The 23,053-nt window shown below is 38.7% G+C and overlaps 1 pseudogene; it reads right to left on the bottom strand.

The window, feature by feature from the left end:
• Positions 1 to 1,329: 1,329 nt before the first annotated feature.
• LOC101716310 (aldose reductase-related protein 2-like) lies at positions 1,330 to 19,129 on the bottom strand (annotated as a pseudogene).
• Positions 19,130 to 23,053: the final 3,924 nt, after the last annotated feature.

The following is a 23,053-nucleotide window of genomic DNA, read 5'->3' on the forward strand; positions in this document are numbered from 1 at the left end:
CAGGACTGTGCTTGCGAGGCAGGTGGCAGCACCAGTGAGCTAAATCCCTGGCCCCTGTTTAAACAATTTCTGACACCATTGTGAGGTTGGAGAGAGCATTGGAATCCATGCTTGGTGGTTGCTGTATTAAATGAGAAAACAATACAGGAAAAAGGCTTAGGATCCCTGACATACCCTAAGCTAATATTCACCTGCAGCTAGTATTATCCCCCCTACTATGTAGATAAAGAAACCAACTTAGTAAAGTTAGGAAATTTAGCCAAGCTAGCAAATACATGGTGGAGGTGAGATGTGAGACCAGGTACATTTACTGCCAATCCCACCATCAATCCCTTGTCTCCATTTATGTATTTAACTCTGTATTTGACTTTCCCTCCTAGATGCTCAGCATGTCTCAAACCAAACTCCTGATCTCTTCTCTCACATGGCAGTTGCATCCTAATGTTGTTCAGACAAAAACAAAACCAAACACACAAAAATCCGGAATCATCTATGTCTCCTAATTTGTCACCAAATTCATTTTGCTGAGAATGTGATCTCCTCCTCCACCACCACCCAAGCTGGGTGCAGTCACTATCACCTCTTCTTAGATTATTGTTATAACAGTTTGCCTGTAGTCTCTCAATGGAGATGTCAGTGTGGTTCTGAAATGGTAACCCAGACAATGCCACCCAGCCCTCAAAAATCCCCCAAGCCTTCTCAGGTCACCTAGAGCTCAATCCAAAGCCTCTCTTACTATGCGTGCTCTGAGCCACTGACAACGCTCTAAATTCATTTCCTCCCACTCTTTCCCTTCGTTTCCTCCTACTCTTCCCCTTCCCCTGGAGCATTCTGCTTTTAATCACCTCACTCACCTCATAGCCTTTGCAGCTCCTCCTATCACTACCAAGAATGTTCTTCTCCCAAATAATCACATGGCTCACCTCATTTCCTTCAGGTTACTGCTTAACTGTCACCTTACCAGTAAAATCTGCCCTAGACCACCTCATATAAAATATCAATCCCGCTGGGCCCCACTACTTTCAACCCACTAGCCTACTTATTTCTTCTTTCTAACCTCTGTTACTATCCATCATATATATTTGGAGTTGGCTTTTTTCTGCTTCCTATATATTGATGACATGTCCTTTCTTAAAATCCCGGCTCCACATACACAAGCAGTAGGAATGTATCTTTCCTCATAATGATACCCCATGACTTCAATTTAAACACTCTAAACAGCTAGAAAATTATATTTTAAAATAGAACTAGTCTCATCTGCCTTCCAGTCCTTTAAGAAAAACCTCTGCCACTTTAGAAAAACTCCTGACCCCGATGGTCCTCCTAGTTAAGCCTGTGTCACTTACTTAAGCCCAGTGTTGAACCTCCAGTTTCTGTTGAAGCTGAGGATGGCCACCATCTCCTCATCACTCAGCTTGAAGTCAAAGACCTAGAAAAGTGAGAGTTCAAAAACATTTTTGGCAAGGCAATTCCTGGTGAGACTGAAATCTCCATCCATTCTGGCAGGGAGTGAGCTCCCATCCACAGCACACACTGGGAGAGGAGTTTCTCTCTTTATTTCCACTGTATACAAATTGTTCTCCAAAGTACATCCTATATAAGACAGCATCATATCCCTGCACTGTTGATGGGTCCCACACTGTTCTTACCATTTTATCATTTCTTAGGCTTTGGTATAGCTGAGATAAATGGCCTGTGTGCCAATATAAAGACCCAGTACTTATAGGGCTTGATGTTTCAGAAGAAGAGAGATCTGCCACTAAACTCTATAGACATTAAACCTTGGTGTACATAATGACTTCCCTGAGGTTCCAGTAGGATCATTCTTCAGGTATAGTTCATATCCCTCTGCTGCCAGGAGGCAGATGTGCAGGACAGTACAGTCAGCTTTTCTGAGTGGTCCATGGCCTAATTTCTAAAGGGTAACGAAGGATCTTCTAAGTCAGTGATGGCAGATCTTTTAGAGCTTTCAATGATAGCAAACAGCCTGTTCTGGCACACATTTCATGGGTATACCACTACTATTCTAAATTGTATAACACACAGCTGCATTCAGATATGACAAGACTTCCCTAGTCACAGTTTCCAGCATATCCTATTCATTAGTCTCAACTCTACTGAGGCCTAAAAGCTAACAAGATGGTGATAGTTCCCATAGACAATACAGGGATGGGATAAGAACCTCTATCCCCTACTCTACTAAGGAATATCAGCTGACCAGTCAGTATCTTACCTGAAAGATCTCAACAATGCGTGTTGGTGTCACAGACTTGGGGATCACTGCTACATTCCTCTGTATTTGGAATTGGATCAGAACCTGTGCAGGAAAGGGATGTCACGTTTCTACCTATCTATAGGACCACTCTTTCTAATGAAAGGAAAAGTAAACTACCTCTAGCTTCCTATGACTTTAGCTACAACAAGCAATATTGATTAATTTCACTAATTAGAGACACTTGTTTATCCTGTTCTTCATTCCTCTGATCCTATTATCAACACAATGATTTTCTTTGTTTAGGAATGAAGGAAGATGGCTTGGTGTCATAAGGCTAAGACTTAGTACAGTTGGCATCCGAACCCAAATCCACATGTTCTGGCTTGCTGGAGGGCTGAGGAGGAAGCTGGATAGAGGCCATCATGTTTCACTGATACCCATCGCATTTCCTGGAGGTCCAACTACACTTGCAAAGAAGTACCATAGTAGGCTTCATTTCCCATTTTCTTCCACTCCAAGAGGTTAACTTTTGAGTTTTTGTGTTTTTTTTGGTACCAGGGATCGACTCCAAGAGGTCAAATGAAGACAACACAAGGATTTAAACACAAGACCAGAAAAATGGATTGCTGGACAAAAAGAAATAAAAAGAACTCATCATACCTGAGCTGGGGATTTTTTTGTGATTTGCAGCAATCGCCTTAATCCTGGGATCCTTCAGTAGTAAGCAGTCCTCTGGTGTGGCCCTCAAGGCAGAGAGATGGCTGGTCTGAATAGTCAACATGGTCACTGCCTGCAGGTGAACTCATTTCAATGACAGCTTCTTTCATCTTCCAGACAGGCAGGAGGACCTGATAGCTTTTTATTTTTCCCATTGCAACATCCATGGAGGCTGGAACTTCAGCATTTTGCAAAGGCTGATCCAGTCCTGGATAGCTGAAGTATCCACAGAGGGTTAGATATGTTCCTTTTTTAAAGTTTTGTTTTCTTCCACTATAATCCTATTTGAATATGTCAAACATATTGCCCTAAACACATTTTTCTACATGGTACCCTATTGATTCATAACAACAGTAGCCAATTATAAAATAATATTTTAAGAGTGTCAGGAGCACGGCCCAGCACTGAGAAGCCTTACCACGGTCTATCTGGAGAGCCCAGCGGGCTGTAGGCAGTGACAGTGATGCCCTTGCAGTGGCAGTACTGGATCAGTTTCTTCTGGGTGAAGTATGGGTGACCCTCAATCTGCAAAAAGTGAACAATCTCCATCACTAAGTAAGATTGTTTACAGGGAATTCTGCATGCAGACAAGATTACCAAGCAAAGGCCAAACACTGCACATTGTTAGATTAGCTAAATCAGACCCAGAGATATGTCTTTGGGCTCCCTAAAGCCCTCTGATCACTGACATCTGGCTCAGTCCATAGCATGGAACATGTCTACAAATGTTTAAAGCACAATATGGTGAGACTCCTTTACTAAACAGAATTTACCTGATTAGTCACTGGTTTATATTTCAGCCCAGGCTTATTCAAGAGCTTTTCAATCTGGAAGTGGTTGACATTGGAGATACCAAGGGCTTTTACCAACCCATCATCCACCAGCTTCTCCATGGCCTGTCACAGAGAGGAAATCCTTTTGGGTAGTTGTGGAGGGACTACAGGGATACTGGCTTGCCTTAGTGCTCTCTGAGGGAGGAGAAATGGGTAAAAGATCCACTGCAGCAGGGTTACCTAAAGTGTTACAAGGTATTTCAAGGTTAAGCTTGATAGTAGGGCTCCTCTCTAGCATTAAGGAGGACCTGAATTTAATCCCCAGTATCACCAAAAAAAAGAGGAAATTTCTATCTGAACTATGAGTGCCCAACAAGGACTTGGTCCAGGCCTACTGCCCCTCCCCAGCCCCCAATTCAACTTAGAGTGAGAGGTGAAAGTTTTGTGTGTTTAATGCTCTCACCTCACCCAAAACTTGGCTAGGGAAGAGACTTCAGCCTATTAAGAGGCATCAGTTACCTGGGGTCTGGATCACTCTCTCCCATGCCTGTCATAGTTCGGTTTGCAGTAAGAGAAGATGCAGGTAGATTGTGCCTGGCAGGGCACCTAGCCAAATGGTGGGCTGAAATCTGCCTCCCCCTCTACTTTCCCAGTCGAAACTATGAAAGGTGCATTAACCTTTAGGAAAGGTATCATTTTATACCTTTTAAGCTTACAGTGGGCATGTTCCAAATTTTCCCAAAGATACTATGCATGATAGAGGCAGCCTCAAATTCTATATATGATTATTATTCATTTATTTTATGTCTAGTTCTTGTATAAGAGTGGTTAGAATATAAAAGCATACAATCAACTCGATTTCTAACACTCCAATTAAAGTACTGTGGTCCCTTTCTATGGAGCTATCAGCCCTAATGGTGAGGCTGTTTCAGATAATTTGACAGTGACATGGCCCAGAGAACTAGAGATGGCAAGGAGGGAAAAAATTCACATGGACCCCAAGGGAGACTTTAGAACTGCAGTTTAAACTGGCCTCAAAAAGTAATATAGTGAAGAAAGGGAAAACCATAAATAGGTTGGGGAAGATGGCAAGAGCAACAGTTCTGAGGCAAGATGTATTCGGGACCTTTTTATCCAGTGGTTCTCAATCTTCACAGCAACTCAGAACCTCCTGGGAGCTTGAAGACGACTGAGGCCCAAATGCCTCTCTGAGGGCCCATTACTGCTTTCATCTGAGATGCAGTAGTCACTGAGATCTTCAAATTCCTCTTGTGATTCTTTTATTTTTTTATTTTTAAATTAATTTTATTGGTACATTTTAGGTCTACAATACGTTTACATTTATCATTGGGTGCTTGTACCTGAACATGATGTATCTTGGTTCTTATTTTTTTCCCCATTACCTGTGCACCCTTCACCCCCTCCGCCCTTCCCTATTTACACAGACATCATTTCCATTTTTTTTTCTCTTCTCATAGTTTTTCCTTTCCTTCTTTTCCTTTCCCCTTCCCCTCCCTTCACTCCTTCATCGTTGGACCTTTTCTCCTATTTCAAATTATCAATTATTCATTTTAATCATTTTAACTCTTGTTTACACTTTCAGTTTCTCACACTAGAGAAACTATTCGGTATTTACACATGTGTGTCCTATTTATTTCACTTAAGAGGATGGCCTCGATATGCATCCATTTAGCTATAAATGACTCTAGTTCTCTTGTGATTCTTATGCACCGCCAAAGTTGAGAACCACTGGAGCTGATGATGAAGGACTTCAAAATAGGCAAAATAAATTGTATTGATGAGAACAGAAGGTCCCAGGACTTTCTAGAAGGCAGTGAGATAATATAAAAGGGTATCTGTGTCATAGGACAAGTTTGATTTGGGTGCACGATGCATCTTGACTTCAGACTTTTTTCTGTCCACTTTTCCAGGGTAGTCAATGAGGTTTCTACTGAGTTGCCTGTGGGTCCACAGAAATATTCAGTGCTGATAATGATCATTCTCCCTGGCCCAAATCAGAGCCTCAAACTTGAATAATGATATCTTCTCCCACCTCAGGACTGTTTTATTTGGCAATCATTGTACTCATTCAAAGGACATAGCACTGGGGAAATCAGTATGATTTTTTTCAAAGGATTATAACATAACATCTACACTTAGTATAGGACCATTATAAGCATTAGAACAAGAAAACTTGTGGATGATTTATATATGTAGCCTCCACATCTCATGATGAATTATGTCTAAGATATTTAAAGTATATGACAGGATCCTCCTATCAATTTAATGCACTCAACTTCGTGAATAATGAATGCTGAAATTAGGCCATCTTGTAAGTCTTGCACAATTTTCATTCACAAGAATAATATACTAATTGCTTCAAATCTATGCACATAGCTCATTATATTGTTTATTAAGTTGTTTATTAATCCTGAAATTTTCCTCTTAATAGCAGTTCATGACTGGAAAATAAATATGCTGATCTTTTTAAAAAGTTGAGTACTAGAATTCAAAATTTCTGTTTATAGCTCCAACTTTGACATTAGCAAAGAGAAATTGATATCTTTTCTTGAAGATCCAGACTTAATAAATTTATTTTTATGACTATATCAAGCATGTTTAGACTATATAATAAGATAATCTTTTATGTCGTACTTAAGGCAAAAACCAACACTTTTCAACTTGTAACTTGAACTCTATACTATTTTGGCTCAACTATCTTATAGATTTATGATGTGCTTTCACTTTTTATATGATTTATATTTAAATATATGAGGAAAGTATGCACATGGATGATAAAGTAATACCTTTCTAAGATTTTTTCCGAGAGTATTTGATTTATTGCTAAGTATAGTCTCATGCTCATGAGATATAATTTCAAACATTTCTTTAGTATGGCTCTTAATTACATAAAGCAATGCTTTTTTATTATTGCTCCTTTTGCTTTGCAGATCCTAACAGCAAATGGCATAACTTTACTGAGCAAGTTCAATGATTTGTGCTGCTTTTTCAGCCAGGACTATGCAGCTACCTTACCTTAGTCACTTTCTCATTGCCAAGATACACTACTTGACACCAACAATTTAAAGGAGAGGAGATTTATTTTGGTTCATGGTTACAGTCCATGACAGGCTGGCTCCAAGGCAGAAACAGGATGGCAGAGGGGTGTAGTGAAGAAAAAGCTGCTCATAATATGATGGCCAGAAGCAGAGAGAGAAGGGAGCAGCCACGGATAGAAATAAACACTACAAGCTCATATCCCCAGTGATTCACCTCTTCCAACAAGGCCACACCTCCTAATAGCAAGTCAGCTATAGCTCCTCCATAATTCAATCACCTTCCAAAAGCCCTACCTCTGAACATATGACACTTTGGGAGGACAGTCTAGATCTAAATCATAACAAATGGTAATATTACGTACAGATAGTTCCTTATTATTGCTGGTACTTTCATGTTTTTGTTTTTATTTTTGGTTTCTGGCTTTCTTTTTCTTTTTTCCCCATTAACTTTATTGGTACATTTTAGGTATACAATACAGTTACATTCATCATTGGGATCTTGTACCATTACATGAGTCTCTTGGTTCTTATTTTTTTCCCCTTCCCTTGCCCTCTCTTCACCCCCTCCACCCTTCCCTATTTGCAAAGACCTTGTTTCCATTTTTTTCCTCTTCTCATATTTTTTCCTTTCCCTTTTTTCCCTTTCCCTACCCCTCCCAATTCCCCTGGTCTTTTAGACCTTTTCTTCCTGTTACACAATATCAGTTATACATTTTTTAAATTACAATATTAAGATCTAGGAGACATTACCATAGATGTTACAGAATTTAAAAGGATATAGAAAGCATATTACAAAAATCTTTTTTGAAATAAATTTGACAACTTCTAAGAAGTACCTTAGAAGACAAATTAATGAAACTAACTCTGGAGGAAATATAAAATTTGAATAGCACCTATTAAAGAAAGTATATTCCTAGCTTGAAAACCTACCTATATGACAACAGCAGGCTCATAAACATTCTGATAAATTATATCAAACAATTAAAGCAGAAAAAAGAGGGAACACTTCTCCCCTCATTTTAGGAAATCAACATTGTGTTAATCCTAAAACTGGATAAAGACAATAGAGGAAAAAAGTATGAACATAGATAGAAATTTGTTTAACAAAACAAACTCTTAGAAGTCAGATCTGGCAAGATGTAGAAAGTGGTTTTGTTATAGGGATGGCAGTGTTGGTTCAGCATTGGAAGATCCACCCCCAAAAGTCATCATTTTAACAGAGGAAAGGAGAAAGATATGATCCTGTCACTAGTTGGAGAAAGAGTATTGGACTAAATTCTACAGTTGTTCATGGTAAAAGCTATCAGGAGACTAGAAGTAGAACAGAACCTTCTCAACAGATCAAAGACATGTACTCCATACTTCCAACAAAAACTCCTTCTATGAATGGAGATGATGCAATGCTTTCTCCCTAAAGTGGGGAACAAGGGCAGATATGCCTACTCTTCATCTGTCCATTAGACTTTGAAACATAGGTCTAAACCAAAATAGTCTGGCAATAAAATGACACAACTAGGATAGGATTGGCAGGGCAGAAGCAAAATCTTTATATGTAGATGAAATGATCATCTACAGAGAAAATACTAAGAAATCTCTAGGAGCCCCTAGAACTTGTACTTGAATTTAGCAGGATTAGAAAACACAAGGTATATATAAAAATTTAGGTCTGTGTATACTTGCTATAAATGAAGAACTGGATATTGAAATTTTAAAGTTATGTAGAAGTACAAAGGACCCAGAAAAGCCAAAAACAAAAACAAAAACAGTGTTGGAAGAAGTTTAGCACCCAATTTTAAGACTTCTTCTGAAGCTACAGTAATCAAGGCAGGGTTGGTGTAAGGAAAGACATGTAGATCACTGGAATAAAACAGAGAATCTAGAAATAGAACCACACATATATGGTCCACTGAGTTTTGAAAGATTATTTAACATTAGCATTTTATAGAATATAAAATCGATTCAAGAGCCGAGAAAGAGATAGCGTCTTCAGCAAACGGCACTAGAACACCTGGTATCTGTATATAAAAAATTAACCTCAACCCTTTTTTTCCATACATGAAAATAACTTGAAGGGATCTATGAACCTAAATAAGAAAGCCTAAAAGTATACAACTTTAAGAAGAAATGATAAGGGAAAATATTTATGAATTTAGGGTAGGCAAGAACTACCTAGGATACAAAAAACATGATGTATAAAATAAAAAACTTGATAAATGAGCTTCCATCAAAATTTAGAACTTTAAATGACATCATTAAAATGAAAAGTAGTCCTTAAACAGACCCTATTTACAATGCATAGAACCTATGAGCAGAATATATAAAGAATTCTTAGAGCTCATTAATAGACAACCCAATTAAAATGTAGACATAAGAACATGATAAATAGCCAGTATAGCACAAGGAATGGTGGGCAACTCTAGAATCAGAAAAATACTAATCAGTACAATAATAAGATTGAACTATACACTCATTAGGGAGATGAAGTCAAAAGTTTTAAAAGCCTTGTCATGACTTTTTCTTTTTGTTGGATTCTCCCCCTTTGCGTTTAATTTGTCACACCCAATGGATTCATTCTGCTGGGTTTCCTGGGGTTGTGATCCTCATTGTCTTTTCCTAGGATTTTGTCTAAAATTTTTTGGAGTGCCGGTTTGGTATTCATGAAGTTGCTAAGGTTCTCTTTATCATGAAAGTATCTTATTACTCCATCAATTTTGAAAGATAGTTTTGCAGGGTACATCAATCTGGGTTGGAGACTGTTTTCCTTTAGGGCTTGAAATATGTTACTCCAAGCTCTTCTTGCCTTGAGGGTTTGCATTGAGAAGTCTGCTGTGATTCTGATGGGCTTTCCTTTGTATGTGATTTGTTTCTTTTCTCTCACTGCTTGTAGAATTTTGTTCTTCTGTTGGATTTCTGGAATCCTAACTATTATATGTCTATGTGTAGATTTTTTTTGATCAAGGTTAGTTGGAGTCCTATATGCCTCACTTATCTGTATGTCAAGTTCTTTTCCTCTGCTTGGGAAGTTTTCTGCCATCACTTCTGTGAATAGTTTTTTTTAATGTCATCTGCACTCTCTCCTGTTTCTCCATTGACTCTGATAAGTCTTATGTTATTCTTCTTTGCATCATTTAGCAGGTGCTGAATTGATTTCTCATGGTCCCTTACAATTTTAAAGCAATTTTTCTTTTCCTGGTCACTAATTGCAATCTTACCTTCTATATCTGAAATTCTGTCCTCACATTGGCAGATTGTCTGCATAGACTTTCAATGCAGTTTTTAACCTCCTGGAAATCTGTTTGTGTTTTATGGATTCCATTTGTTTCCTATGTTGGGATTCCATCATATTCCTCAGATCCTCTATTTTTTTTTATCTGTGTCCTCTCTAGATTTATTAATCATGTCTTCCACCATGAGCAAAATCTTTGCTGTTATCTGAGTAATTATTTCTGATTTTATTTTTCCCAGATCCTCTTTTGTTGCCAGTTCAGAGAGTCCAGGTGGTTGATTGTCAGAGTGTTCCATCTTGTTTCCCTTTGGGGTTGCTGTAGGTGATCTGGAAGTCTGTTTTTGCACCTGGGGGCGGGGGGGGGGGCGGGTTGTGCTTCTGGCTCCCAGGTGACTCACCTTCTGTGCCCTAGGAGCTTGGGATGGCAGCAGGGGAGCTTCCTTCCTGGTGCTGGGACCGGCTGAGCTTCACTCTGGTTTCTGTTTTTTTCTTTTCATATCCAACTCAGAAAGCTTCAAGACAATCTTTAAAACCTATTCACAGAAACCCAGACAACTGTTGCCCGTACTTCCTTGTAATGGGTTTTTCTGCTGTTATCAGGCAAATTTAACAATTTGGTTGCCAAAAAGAATTACTTTCAAGTACATTTCAAGATTGCTGACCTTGCCCTTTGAGATCATTGGTTTTCTGCTTCATTACCTGACCTTCAGATATCACGTCAGTTTTGCTATATAAATCTTCTTACTGTTGATTTTTAAAGGTCAATGCATTGAGAATCTTGTGTTCATGAATAAATACTTTTGAGCAAACAACCCACAAAAGTTACATTTAATTTAACCGTATCAATTCTAAACTCCATGAAAAGGGTAGCCTTAATAATTTTTCAAGTGATAAACCACAATAAAAACTCAGGACTATGTGTGATCCCAACAGACAGCTGAGAAAACAACGCAATTAATTCTTGCGAGTCTTTTTGTCTCTATTCATTTACAATTTGATCATTCACTTTCTTCTCTACCAGCATTTGCAAGAGGATACAGTAGTTTAAGGAAAATATTACCTCAGGAATTTTCATGCTTTAATTTAATTTTGAACATGAATTATGTGAATTAGGTCATTATTTGATCTATAAATTTCGGCATCAGTGTCCACTGATGTTTGGAATTGTGTACGCTGTTTGTCATGTGCTAAAGGCCATGATGGTTGTAATCTGAAATCCTATAGACCTGTGTCTTTGGTCCAACTTCAGCCATTCGACACACTTTTGCTGTGTCCTGATAAGTAACCAACATTTCTGGGTCTCAATTTCATCATTTTTAAGTGGAGAAAGTAAATCCCCCTCATAGGGCTGGATGTTTAAATGGGCTCTGTGATTAAAGTTTCTGGCATTGACATGTTAGCTATTTTAATCTTTACCACATGTTGAGGGATACAGATTATTAGCATTTTAAAAATTAATTTTATTGGTACATTTTAGGTATACAATATAATGACATTCATCATTGGAAATTTGTATCTTTACTTAATATATCTTGGTTCTTATTTTTTCCCCATTCCCCTGCCCTCCCTTCAACCTCTCCACCCCTCTCTATTTACAAAGACTTTGTTTCCATTTTTTCATTTTCTCATATTAATTCCATTCCCTTCTTTCCTTTCCCCTACCCCTCCCACTTACTCTTCCCCTTTGGACCTTTTCTTCCTATTTTACAGTATCTATTATGCCTTTTGATCCTTATTTACACTTTCAGTTTCTCACACCAGAGAAACTATTAGTATTTGCACTTGTGTCCTATTTATTTCACTTGAGTATTGCCTCAATGTGCATCCATTTAGCTATAAATGTCTCTAATTTCTCATTCTTTATGGCTGAGTAGCACTCCATTTTATACAAAGACCACATTATAAGATTTGTTTTTAAAAGAGGAGATTGAGGCTTACAGAAGATAAATAACTTACCCCCAGGTTACTAAGCTAGTACCTGTATACCCACGCCAAATCCCTATTCCAAATGTCTCCCAACGGTTTCAGAATAGCTTGTGTTTCCCCCAAATTGCGGTACATTATATTTCCAGTGTCATTTGAGGGCTCAGTCCTAGCCTTGCAAATATAAATAAAGTCAAATATACCCCAAACCCAAAGGTCATGAAGAAGGAGATAGAAGAACTGCAGAATAACAGTGATAAGATCAGACACAAGGCACATGGGCTTTTTTATACTAGGTTAGAGTCACAAGAGTCACTAAAGGAAAATTTTCTCTCCCAGCACACTGTGAAGAAGCTGGACTTACCTCCTAGACATCCATGAATGTTAATTTACTTGTGAGCATGTTGCCTTTATCATCTGCGGGGAGTAAGCCCTTCCCAGCCTGTAAATGCAGAAAAAAAAGCTTAATGGAATCAGCTGTTTCTGTTAAACAACACTGCAGGATCTTGAAATGCTAAATATCCACATCTGCAAACCATCTTATCAACCTCTGAAGAACATGCTTCAATAAAATTTTTGTATCACTCTACCTAAATATCTAAATACTAATACTTTCAAAACCACTGGATTGACTTTAAAACCCCTTCTCAGTATAGTCTAAGTATAGTCTTAGTATAGTCTAGAAACCATCACTAGATATCAGCCTCTTATGTCCCTACCCTTAGAAGCAGGCAGGACAGAACTCTGAGCAATGAGTGCTGCTTTTTCAGCCAGGACTACGTAGCTGCCTTACGGCTTACCATACTTGGGCTTTGCTCCAAGTGGCCACTGCCAATGTGTGTTTTGGTTAACAGGAAGGTAGAGCCTAAGACAATGTTATTTGAGAGTACCTCAAGAGTTTCTCCCAAATAGAGATCCCAGGGCATGTATAACATGTATAACAAAGGCAATATGGCAGTTGCAGTTTGGGTTACCAGAAATGATAGCTTTCCTCAGACATAACTGCAAGAAAACCTAAGAATGCGGCCACACTGGCAGGCACAGGTGGTCTGGCCTCCTTTACAAACCACTGCCTTTCTGGTCTGCACAAGACCTGCTTCTAGTCGTGGCACAGTTGCTATTGACTATCATCTGTCTGTTAGGCAGCACAAGATTGGGGAAGGGAGTACAGAAACCTGAAGTCCCTGTGGCCAGTGAATATGATAGAGGTCCAGGTAGTCCAGTTTCAGATCACTGAGGCTCTTCCAACAGGCCTCCTTCACCAGATTTCTCTCAAAGAATGTGGACCACAACTGCAGAGCACAACAAATAGGCATTAGGACTACAGACAGAAAGGGCAACACCATATTCACTCTCCTGCTTTGTGACTTGCAGCCTGATCTAACCTGACAATAGGCCATTTTTAACAAAGTTGACTAAGGTATATGATCCAGTATGCAGTCACCAAGGCTAAGCATGTCAATGACATTTTTAAGTGTTGAGGCAATTTACTTATTTAATGCTCTTTGCATCCTGTTTTGTAGATCATTTATCATAGTGTGGTGATTACATATTTATGTACATGTCTTATTCCTTTCCTTGGTTGCCAGATTACTGAGGGCAGGAATTATGTGTAGCATTTACAGTTCAATCATCCCTATGCCATTGGGAGCAAATGGTCTTTTTTTGCACTCCCATATTCCCAAGCCTATGAGGCCCAAGTGATGACTTTACAAAGAGTTTATCCAGATGTGGCCACTGCATACAGTGGATCTATTTGCTTCACTAGGTGCACTTTCCAAGTACCTGGAACTAGTATCTTTTACTAAGTAGAGTACAATGCAGATCCAAAGATTCTCAAATCCCTCACACTCAAACTCTCCTCCATTTTTCTAATCACATTTTATAAGTAACATCAATAAAACATGAAAATATGTCCAACTTGAGACAAACAAATGCAAAGTGTCATTTTTATAGCTACTTAAATAGTACATACAACACCAAAGTCCATATTGTCCTGTCAAATTTCTTGTTAGCTGTATTTTCATTCTGTTTTAATATTTTAATGAGTGAAAAGAATGTAAGCAGTTCTAAAGACCCAACTTAGCAAGCAAGTTTCTCTTATGAATCTTATGGTTAATTTTCCCATTAAGCCAGATAACAGTCATATAAAGTAACTTTTTGCCACAATACAGAAGCTGACTAAGAGGAAGGGGGAAGCATCAAGTTCCAAAGAGAACAACTATTTCAACTTAGTCACAAACCTTATGTGACTTACACAAGTTAGGCAAGGTTTCTCCAGATGAAATCATTTATACAAAGCAAAGAACACACATACTCTCTCCTTGAGTATTAAGGAAACAGTCTTATTCTTTAAAATATAACTTGTGACAATGTAGTAAAAGCAGCTCAACTTGAGAGTATCACAGATAGAATACTTTCAAGTTAATATTGAATTTTTCCCCATAAAGTTTATTGGTACATTTTAGGTATAAAATACAGTTACATCATTGGGATCTTGTACCATTACATGAGTATCTTGGTTCTTATTTTTTTCCCCTTCCCTTGGCCTCCCCTCCCTTCACCCCCTCCACCCTTCCCTATTTGCAAAGACTTTGTTTCCATTTTTTTCCTTTTCTCATTTTTTTTCTTTTCCCTTCTTTCCTTTCCCCCACCTCTCCCACTTCCCCTGCTCCTTTAGACCTTTACTTCCTATTACACGGTATCAATTATACATTTTAAAAATTACAATATCAAGATCTAGGAAACATTACTACAGATTTTACAGAATTTAAAAGAATATAGAAAGCATATTATAAAAAATCTGTTTTGAAATAAATTTGACAACTTCTAAGAAGTACCTTAGAAGACAAATTAATGAAACTAACTCTGGAGGAAATATAAAATTTGAATAGCACCTATTAAAGAAAGTATATTCCTAGCTTGAAAACCTACCTATATGACAACAGCAGGCTCATAAACATTTTAACTGATAAATTATATCAAACATTTAAAGCAGAAAAAAAAAGGAATACTTCTCCCCTCATTTTAGGAAATCAACATTGTGTTAATCCTAAAACTGGATAAAGATAATAGAAGAAAAAAGTATGAACATAGATAGAAACTGGTTTAACCAAACAAATTATAAGAAGTCAGATCTGGCAGGATGTAGAAAGTGGTTTTCTTACAGGGATGGCAGTGTTGGTTCAGCATTGGAAGATCCACCCCCACAAGTCATCATTTTAACAGATGAAAGGAGAAAGCCATATGATCCTGTCACTAGTTGGAGAAAAAGTATTGGACTAAATTCTACAGTTGTTCATGGTAAAAGCTATCAGGAGACTAGAAGTAGAACGGAACCTTCTAAACAGATTAAAGACATGTACTCCATACTTCCAGCGAGAATGCCTTATATAAGTGGAGAAGATACAATGCTTTCTCCCTAAGGTGGAGAACAAGGACAGATACGCCTACTCTTAATCTGTCCATTAAACTTTGAAACATAGGCCTAAACGAAAACAAAATGACACAATTAGGATAGGATTGGTAGGGTAGAAGCAAAATCTTTATATGTAGATGAAATGATCATCTACAGAGAAAATACTAAGAAATCTCTAGGAGCCCCTAGAACTTGTACTTGAATTTAGCAGGATTAGAAAACACAAAGTATATATAAAAATTCAGATGTATGTATACTTGCTATAAATGAAGAATTGGATATTTAAATTTAAAAGTTATGTATGAGTACAAAGGACCTAGGAAAGTAAAAAGAAAAAAAAACAGCATTGGAAGACATTTAGTACTTAATTTTAAGACTTCCTTTAAAACTACAGTAATCAAGGCAGTGTCGGTGTAAGGAAAGACATGTAAATCATTGGAATAAAAGAGAATCTAGAGATAGAACCACACATATATGGTCCATTGAGTTTTGAAACATTATTTAACAATAACATTTTATAGAATATAAACTCAATTCAAGAGTCGAGGAAAAGATAGTGTTTTCAGCAAATGGCACTAGAACACCTGGTATCTGTATATAAAAAATTAACCTCAACCCTTTATTTCCATACATAAAAATAACTTGAAAGGATCTATGAACCCAGATATGAAAGACTAAAACTATAAAACTTTAAGAAGAAATTATAAGGAAAAATGTTTATGAATTTAGGGAAGGCAAGAACTTCCTAGGATACAAAAAACATGATGTATAAAAGAAAAAAATTGATGAGATTCCATCAAAATTTAGAACTTTAGGGCCAGGGATTTAGCTCAGTGGCTCCACCACCTGCCTCGCAAGTGCAAGGTCTTGAGTTTGATCCCTGGTACCAGGAAAACAACACCACCAACAACAAAAAAACCCTCCAAAATTTAGAACTTTAAATGGCATTGTTAAAATGAAAAGTAGTCCTTAAACAGACCATATTTACAATGCATAGAATCTATGACCAGAATATATAAAGAACTCTTACAGCTCATTAATAGACAACCCAATTAAAAAGTAAACGCAAGATGATAAATAGCCAGTACAGCACAAGGAAAGGTGTGAAACACTAGAATCAGAAAAATACTAATCAGTACAATAACAAGATTGAACTATACACTCATTAGGGAGATGAAGTCAAAAGTTTTAAAAGCCTTGTCATGACTTTTTCTTTTTGTTGGATTCTTCCCCTTTGCGTTTAATTTGTCCCGTCCAGTGGATTCATTCTTCTGGGCTTCCTGGGGTTGTGATCCTCATTGTCTTTTCTTAGGATTTTGTCTAAAATTTTTTGGCGTGCCGGTTTGGTATTAATGAAGTTGCTAAGGTTCTCTTTATCATGAAAGTATCTTATTACTCCATCAATTTTGAAAGATAGTTTTGCAGGGTACATCAATCTGGGTTGGAGGCTGTTTTCCTTTAGGGCTTGAAATACAACACTCCAAGCTCTTCTTGCCTTGAGGGTTTGCATTGAGAAGTCTGCTGTGATTCTGATGGGCTTTCCTTTGTATGTGATTTGTTTCTTTTCTCTCACTGCTTGTAGAATTTTGTTCTTCTGTTGGATTTCTGGAATCCTAACTATTATATGTCTATGTGTAGATTTTTTTTGATCAAGGTTAGTTGGAGTCCTATATGCCTCACTTATCTGTATGTCAAGTTCTTTTCCTCTGCTTGGGAAGTTTTCTGCCATCACTTCTGTGAAGAGTTTTTTTAATGTCATCTGCACTCTCTCCTGTTTCTCCATTGACTCTGATAAGTCTTATGTTATTCTTCTTTGCATCATTTAGCAGCTGCTGAATTAATTTCTCGTGGTCCCTTACAATTTTAAAGCAATTTTTCTTTTCCTGGTCACTAATTGCCATCTTACCTTCTATATCTGAAATTCTGTCCTCACATTGGCAGATTGTCTGCATAGACTTTCAATGCAGTTTTTAACCTCCTGGAAATCTGTTTGTGTTTTATGGATTCCATTTGTTTCCTATGTTGGGATTCCATCATATTCCTCAGATCCTCTATTTTTTTATCTGTATCCTCTCTAGATTTATTAATCATGTCTTGCACTATGGGCATAATCTTTGCTGTTATCTGAGAAATGTTTATGATTTCATTTTTCCCAGATCCTCTTTTGTTGCCAGTTCAGGGAGTCCATGTTGTTGAGTATCAGATTGTTCCATCTTGTTTCCCTTTGGGGTTGCTGTAGGTGATCTGGAAGTCTATTTTTGAGTATTGTTTACGTGTCTTCTCATTTCCCCGGTTGGGGGCTGGGGTTGCTACTGCCACCCATGTGGCTCACCTCCTCTGCCCTAGGAGCAGTGGAATGGTTGCAGGGATCCTCCTCCTGGGCACTGGGATTGGCTTACCTCCTCTGCTCTAGGAGTGGTGGAATCATGGCAGGGTAATACTGAATTCTTTAATGCCAGAAGAGTTTAATCAGGTGCAATTTGAGGGATGGGTTGATTGTGTGGGACTGAGCCACAACCCCTATACTATAGCTGTACTCCAGGACTTCCAGTGTACCCTACTGCAGTGTCTAGGTGAGAGGCAGCCATGGGAGACACATGTGGAGAGGGTGAGGACTAGACATAGATATCTTGAGTTCAAGCTGAGGCCAGAAAGGACATGGGGCTCACTAGGTGTGGCTGTCAGAGGTGGTTAGATTTGAAGGTGATGGCAATTGAGTCCAGTGGTCTGCTTGAGCCCCCCACCCACTGCCTACATCCAGCTGAAACAGGTGGTCTGATATCTTCCCCATGTACCAAGGTGAACAGGGATGCAACTTGGCTTGGACCATTGTCACAGTCTGGGGTACAGATGGAGAGGCCTCTGGAACAGGGAGCTACCTCACAAACCCACAGGCTATAAAGCAGGACAGAAAGAACTGTGACCTTCTAAAGTCCAAAACAGTGAAAAGGAAAGAGGAAGAAGACTGATCAGAGAGATGAGCCAGACAGGTTCCACAGTCAACTCCTGAAAACTAAGATGATGCAAACATGCAGAGTTAAAAGGGGAACAATGTCAAAGTTATCCCCAAAGAAGCAAATGAATCTGCTTCATAGGACAGTGGAATGTACCTTACTGTATTGTATCAGACAATATTTATACCTCCAGGGCCAGACCTGAGCTCTTCACTCCCAGCCCAGCCTCCCTGTGTTTCAGAACTTCTCAGACTTTAATATGAATAAGAACCAAAAAGGGATATTGAGATTCACATTGTAATTCAGTAGCATGGGATTCTGCATTTCTAGCAGAACTCAGGCCACATTGATGCTGCAGGTCCAAATCCGTACTTGAGCACCAAGTAGGGCCAGGGCTTTTGGAGTTCTACATCTTTAGTCAGTCACTTAGCCAGCAGCAAACTCATGGCCAAGATTTGTAAATGTCCAACCCTTCTATGTGCCCAGTACCAGGGAACGTCTTAGAGGAAAGGGATGCTAAAAAAGTAATTGCCATGAAAATATGGTTTTTTTACATACACTTAAGATTTGACACTTGCCAGGGAAATACATCCCTGCTGAGGAAAGCCAGTCTTGGAGCTTTGCAGGTTCAATAAGCCACTTTGATAAAGGAAAGTTTGGGTACTGACTACAGTGCAAAGATCACCTCACCAATCCCTAGGTCAAACTGAACTCAGAGAAGAGAAAATACCTAAAGGCCCCTAGACAGAAATAGGTGCAGCAAGGTTTACATATTTACCTTCCATGTCCCCAGGCCCACAGTGGGCATCTTGGCTTTGGTGCTGAGCTCCAGAAAGATGGCCATGGTTGGTGCAGAGGAGTTCTGAAAGAGCAGATAAATGTCTTGTGAGATGAATTGGCATGCTGGCAGATGTTTTATATTCTTGTCAAGAAGACTCTTTTTGGCTGCAGTGGAAGGTGCTGGAGCTCAGGGAAGGTTCTAGAACAGCAAGTCCATTCTAGTCTTTCATAACATTGAATACTGTGAGCGAATATTAGGGATAGCAACATAGTGTGAATTATTTTGTAAGTGACAGGGTTTGTCCACCTAAACAACGTATCGGTCAAGATTCTTCAAAATTTATCAGAGAATGAAACTTTGCGAGATTTGTGAGAATCTGCATGCTATAGTTAACCTTATGAATGCGCAGCAACTCTGAGCCAAGATAAAGTTTTCTAGGGCAAAAGTAGAACGGTGGCATAAATCATTTTGAAGCAATAATCCTTGGCTACAAAGTTCAATAACACAGAGGATGTCATTTTCTTAATCACTTCCCTTGTCCCTGGGACAAAATACCCAATACCCACAACTTAAGGAAAGAGAAGTTTATTTTAGCTTGCATTTCAGTTCACGGTCTCTAGGACAGGAATCAGTTCATAGTCTCTAAGACAGGAAGCAGGGAGTCAAGGGAGGAGCTAGAAGGGAGATATATAACTGGGTGACACCCCCATTAACCCTTCTCTTTCGGCCAGGCCACACCTCCTAATACCCCATAATCCAGTCACCTTCCAAACATCCTACCTGTGATTTCATGAGGCCTGACTGGGACATCTAGATATGAACCATCAGTCCAAGATTAGACAGTTGCTGAGCAGATGATCTTGAAGAATTTGTTATTGAGGTTGCAGTGGCTTTTGTGCAAGTTTATGGCTCTGACCTTCTTTTGTAAATAGTTTTGGTTATCGGATACATATGCATGAGATCCTGTCCTTCATAAACTGCTGGGTTAATTTGTTAGTATTTTTTTGTTAAAGCTTGATATAAACAAATCAATTTTGAATCTATTAACTTTCACAGGTTTTACCAATATTTCTCTTTTGCTAGTCCAATAAACTGAAAATAATAGTGCAAATATTTTGTACTCTTTTTTTTTCTTTCCAGTACTGGGAATCTAACTCAGGACCTTGTGCTTGGTAGGCAAGCATGGCACCACTGGGCTACATCCCCAGCCCTGTACTCTTCTAATTCCCTTAACATCTAAAAGCTTCTCCCACGGAGAATGAAACTTACCTGTTAACCATTTGGGCATGATATTTTATGCTAATATTCTTTTCTTTCTTTATTTCTTTTGGATTTGGAATTTTGACCAATTGACTTTAAAATTAACATTTAAAATTTTGTACCTACCTTTTCAAAATACTTCATGATTATAAAGTCCTATAACTGAAGTTAATTTAACTGAAGTTAAATCTTGAAGTAGGTGTTGAACTCCTGGCTGTATATGGTAACATAGCTCATGGAGGTCAATTGGAATGGTACTCCTGTAAGTGGAAAATCTCAGCACTCTTCACTAATGTTTATTAAATTATCCACTTCAAAATTAAAGATACATGTATGTCTTGTAATCACATAGCTACTAGGTGGTACTATAAAGTCTCATAGATCTACACATGGGACATCTCATTGGATGACATGACAGTGCAAGTGTTGGTGAATTAGAAGTATTTGTGTCTCAAAGGAGAAAAAAACGTATATTATTACTGATAAGATTTATTTTAGAACCACTAAAATCAAGAGTCAGTAAAGGAAGATTTTTATTAACTAATTGAGTTTAATCAGTTAATCCCAATTTCTGTGAACAAGTTGACTGACTCATTATAACAACAACCATTTATTTACTTATGATTTTGCGAGTTGGCAGTTTCCGTTGGAATTGAATGGTAGCTTGTTTCTGCTCCACATTGTAACAGTTGCTCTCACTCTCATATTTGGGCTTCATTTGTGTGGGCTGGGATGTCAGGGACTGCTGGGGCCCCTCTTCACCAGGGATCTCCTTCATTCTCTAGGAGCCTAACTTGCACTTGCTCACAAGGCAGTAGCTTTCTAGTGGGCCTACTCTGGGAATGTATGCAATGTTAATTTCCCCACATTCTGTCGTTAAGCAGCTCACAAGATCAGTACAGAGTCAAGAAGTAAGAAATAGATTCCATCTCTTGATGACAGTTATTGCAAAGAATCTGTGGCTACTTTTAATCAACCTCAGAAGTTTTGGTAAGAACTTTGATTAGGTACTTTCTAGCTTAATGAATTTGCCAATTTATTCCTGGCTTGTGCTTTTAAGAAATTTTTTTAAGGCTGGCACATATGTATGCATAATGAATTGTACTTTGTTAAAAAATGAAAGCAAAACTGAGAGAAATTTGTTTTGTAAAAGAATAAACTAGGAATAGTAGCCAATATTTATGTTCTCTAGCATTTCTATTTCAACTTATCCAAGAGGAGCAAGGAACACCTGATATGTGTGTGAGAAAAGGAGAAAAAAAAGAATCTCATTATTGGATCATATATATATTTCTCCTCTAACTTATTAATAGTCTTTTAATTTTGTTAGTAATGTTACTGGAAATCCTAATATCAAATTCCTCTTCTATTCCTCCCAATTGAGAGTGGAGGGGCTGGAGAGAATGACAGAGCCCCAGGATAAGACTCCCAAAGCCATGAGAGGATACAACAGTGTTAAGCAGATAAGAGCACTATCATTTGCTCAGGCTGCTGCACAATTAGAGAACCACAGCCTGGGAGAACCAAGGAAACAGAATGCCATACCTAGACACTGGTGGCCTGGGCTGTTGGCATATCCATAAATCCTGACCTTCTAAGCAGCATTAACACAGGAACTGAGCAGGATCAGAGAACTTGTCAGAATTAGCCTCAACAAGTACAGTGTGAATGGCTGTGAAAGACCAAGTGGGAAAAACAGAACAGGCAAGACCATCAGGACAGTCATCAGACTTTACTCTGTTCCCTCAATGACAAGAAACATTGAAAAGCCAATTCCGCATTAGCTGAATCTGTTAGAGAGGTGCCCTGAAAGGTGGCACTTCTGGTAAGGGTTAAGCAATTGCTTTGTCATATATCTGAATTAAATTGAAGAAAGTCTCATCTCAAATAAAATTAGTCAAATATAGCACTTAGGATAGAGGGTGCCCTTTGTAAAACATTGGTCCTCTTCCCCCTTACAAATAGTTCTTGTCTTGTAATAATGTTGAACCAAAGAGGACTGTTTGTTGGTACTATCTAGAACAATCATTGGTCTTGTGGTCCAAGTACATGCTCCTGTCCTCTCTCCTACTCTCAGCCTTCAGAGTATCCTATTTCACTACCCACTTCCATTAGTGTTACTGTTTTGAATTCAGAAGACAAGTTGCTTCCACACAACTCTTAATGATTTGTAGTTTACAAAGTCACAGGTTAGAAAAAAATGTTTGTGGAGTCCTCTTTGCCATCTGGCCCTTCTCCCTCCAGTTGCTAGCCTCGTGGTTTCCCCATCACCACCTAGTGACAAATGGTCCAGGTGAAAATCACAGCCATATCACTCACTACCATCAATTTGATTTTGTGCCACACATCTAGTAAGCTATTTAGCATCTTTTTGCACCAGCCAGTGCACTGGATGCTGGGATGATGTCCTGCCTTCTAAAAGGTCGTGGTGAGCCAGACTAGAGGGCAAATAGTGCAGTTCCAGACATATGGGATGGAGAGGGGATTGGAGAGTTCCTGAACCATCCCCAAAGACAGCAGTGCAGTTTCAGAGTGAAAATGAGGAGAAGAACGGTGTCCCTCAGGTCAGCATATGGACACAATACCCCTGTCTGGACAGGACAGATTGGCCAGACCTAGAGACCCATGAGGGACACTTGGCAGCTGTGTGAACTGGCCATGGAAACAGCAATGGATCCCCTGGGTGTCCAATGTGATGTGACATCTCCTGTACCTGTGGCTTGTGAA

Source organism: Heterocephalus glaber, unplaced genomic scaffold (genome assembly GCF_053883595.1).
Source record: "Heterocephalus glaber isolate CG9 unplaced genomic scaffold, H.glaber_assembly_v1.0 deba00000546, whole genome shotgun sequence".
Taxonomy (NCBI): Eukaryota; Metazoa; Chordata; class Mammalia; order Rodentia; family Bathyergidae; genus Heterocephalus; species Heterocephalus glaber.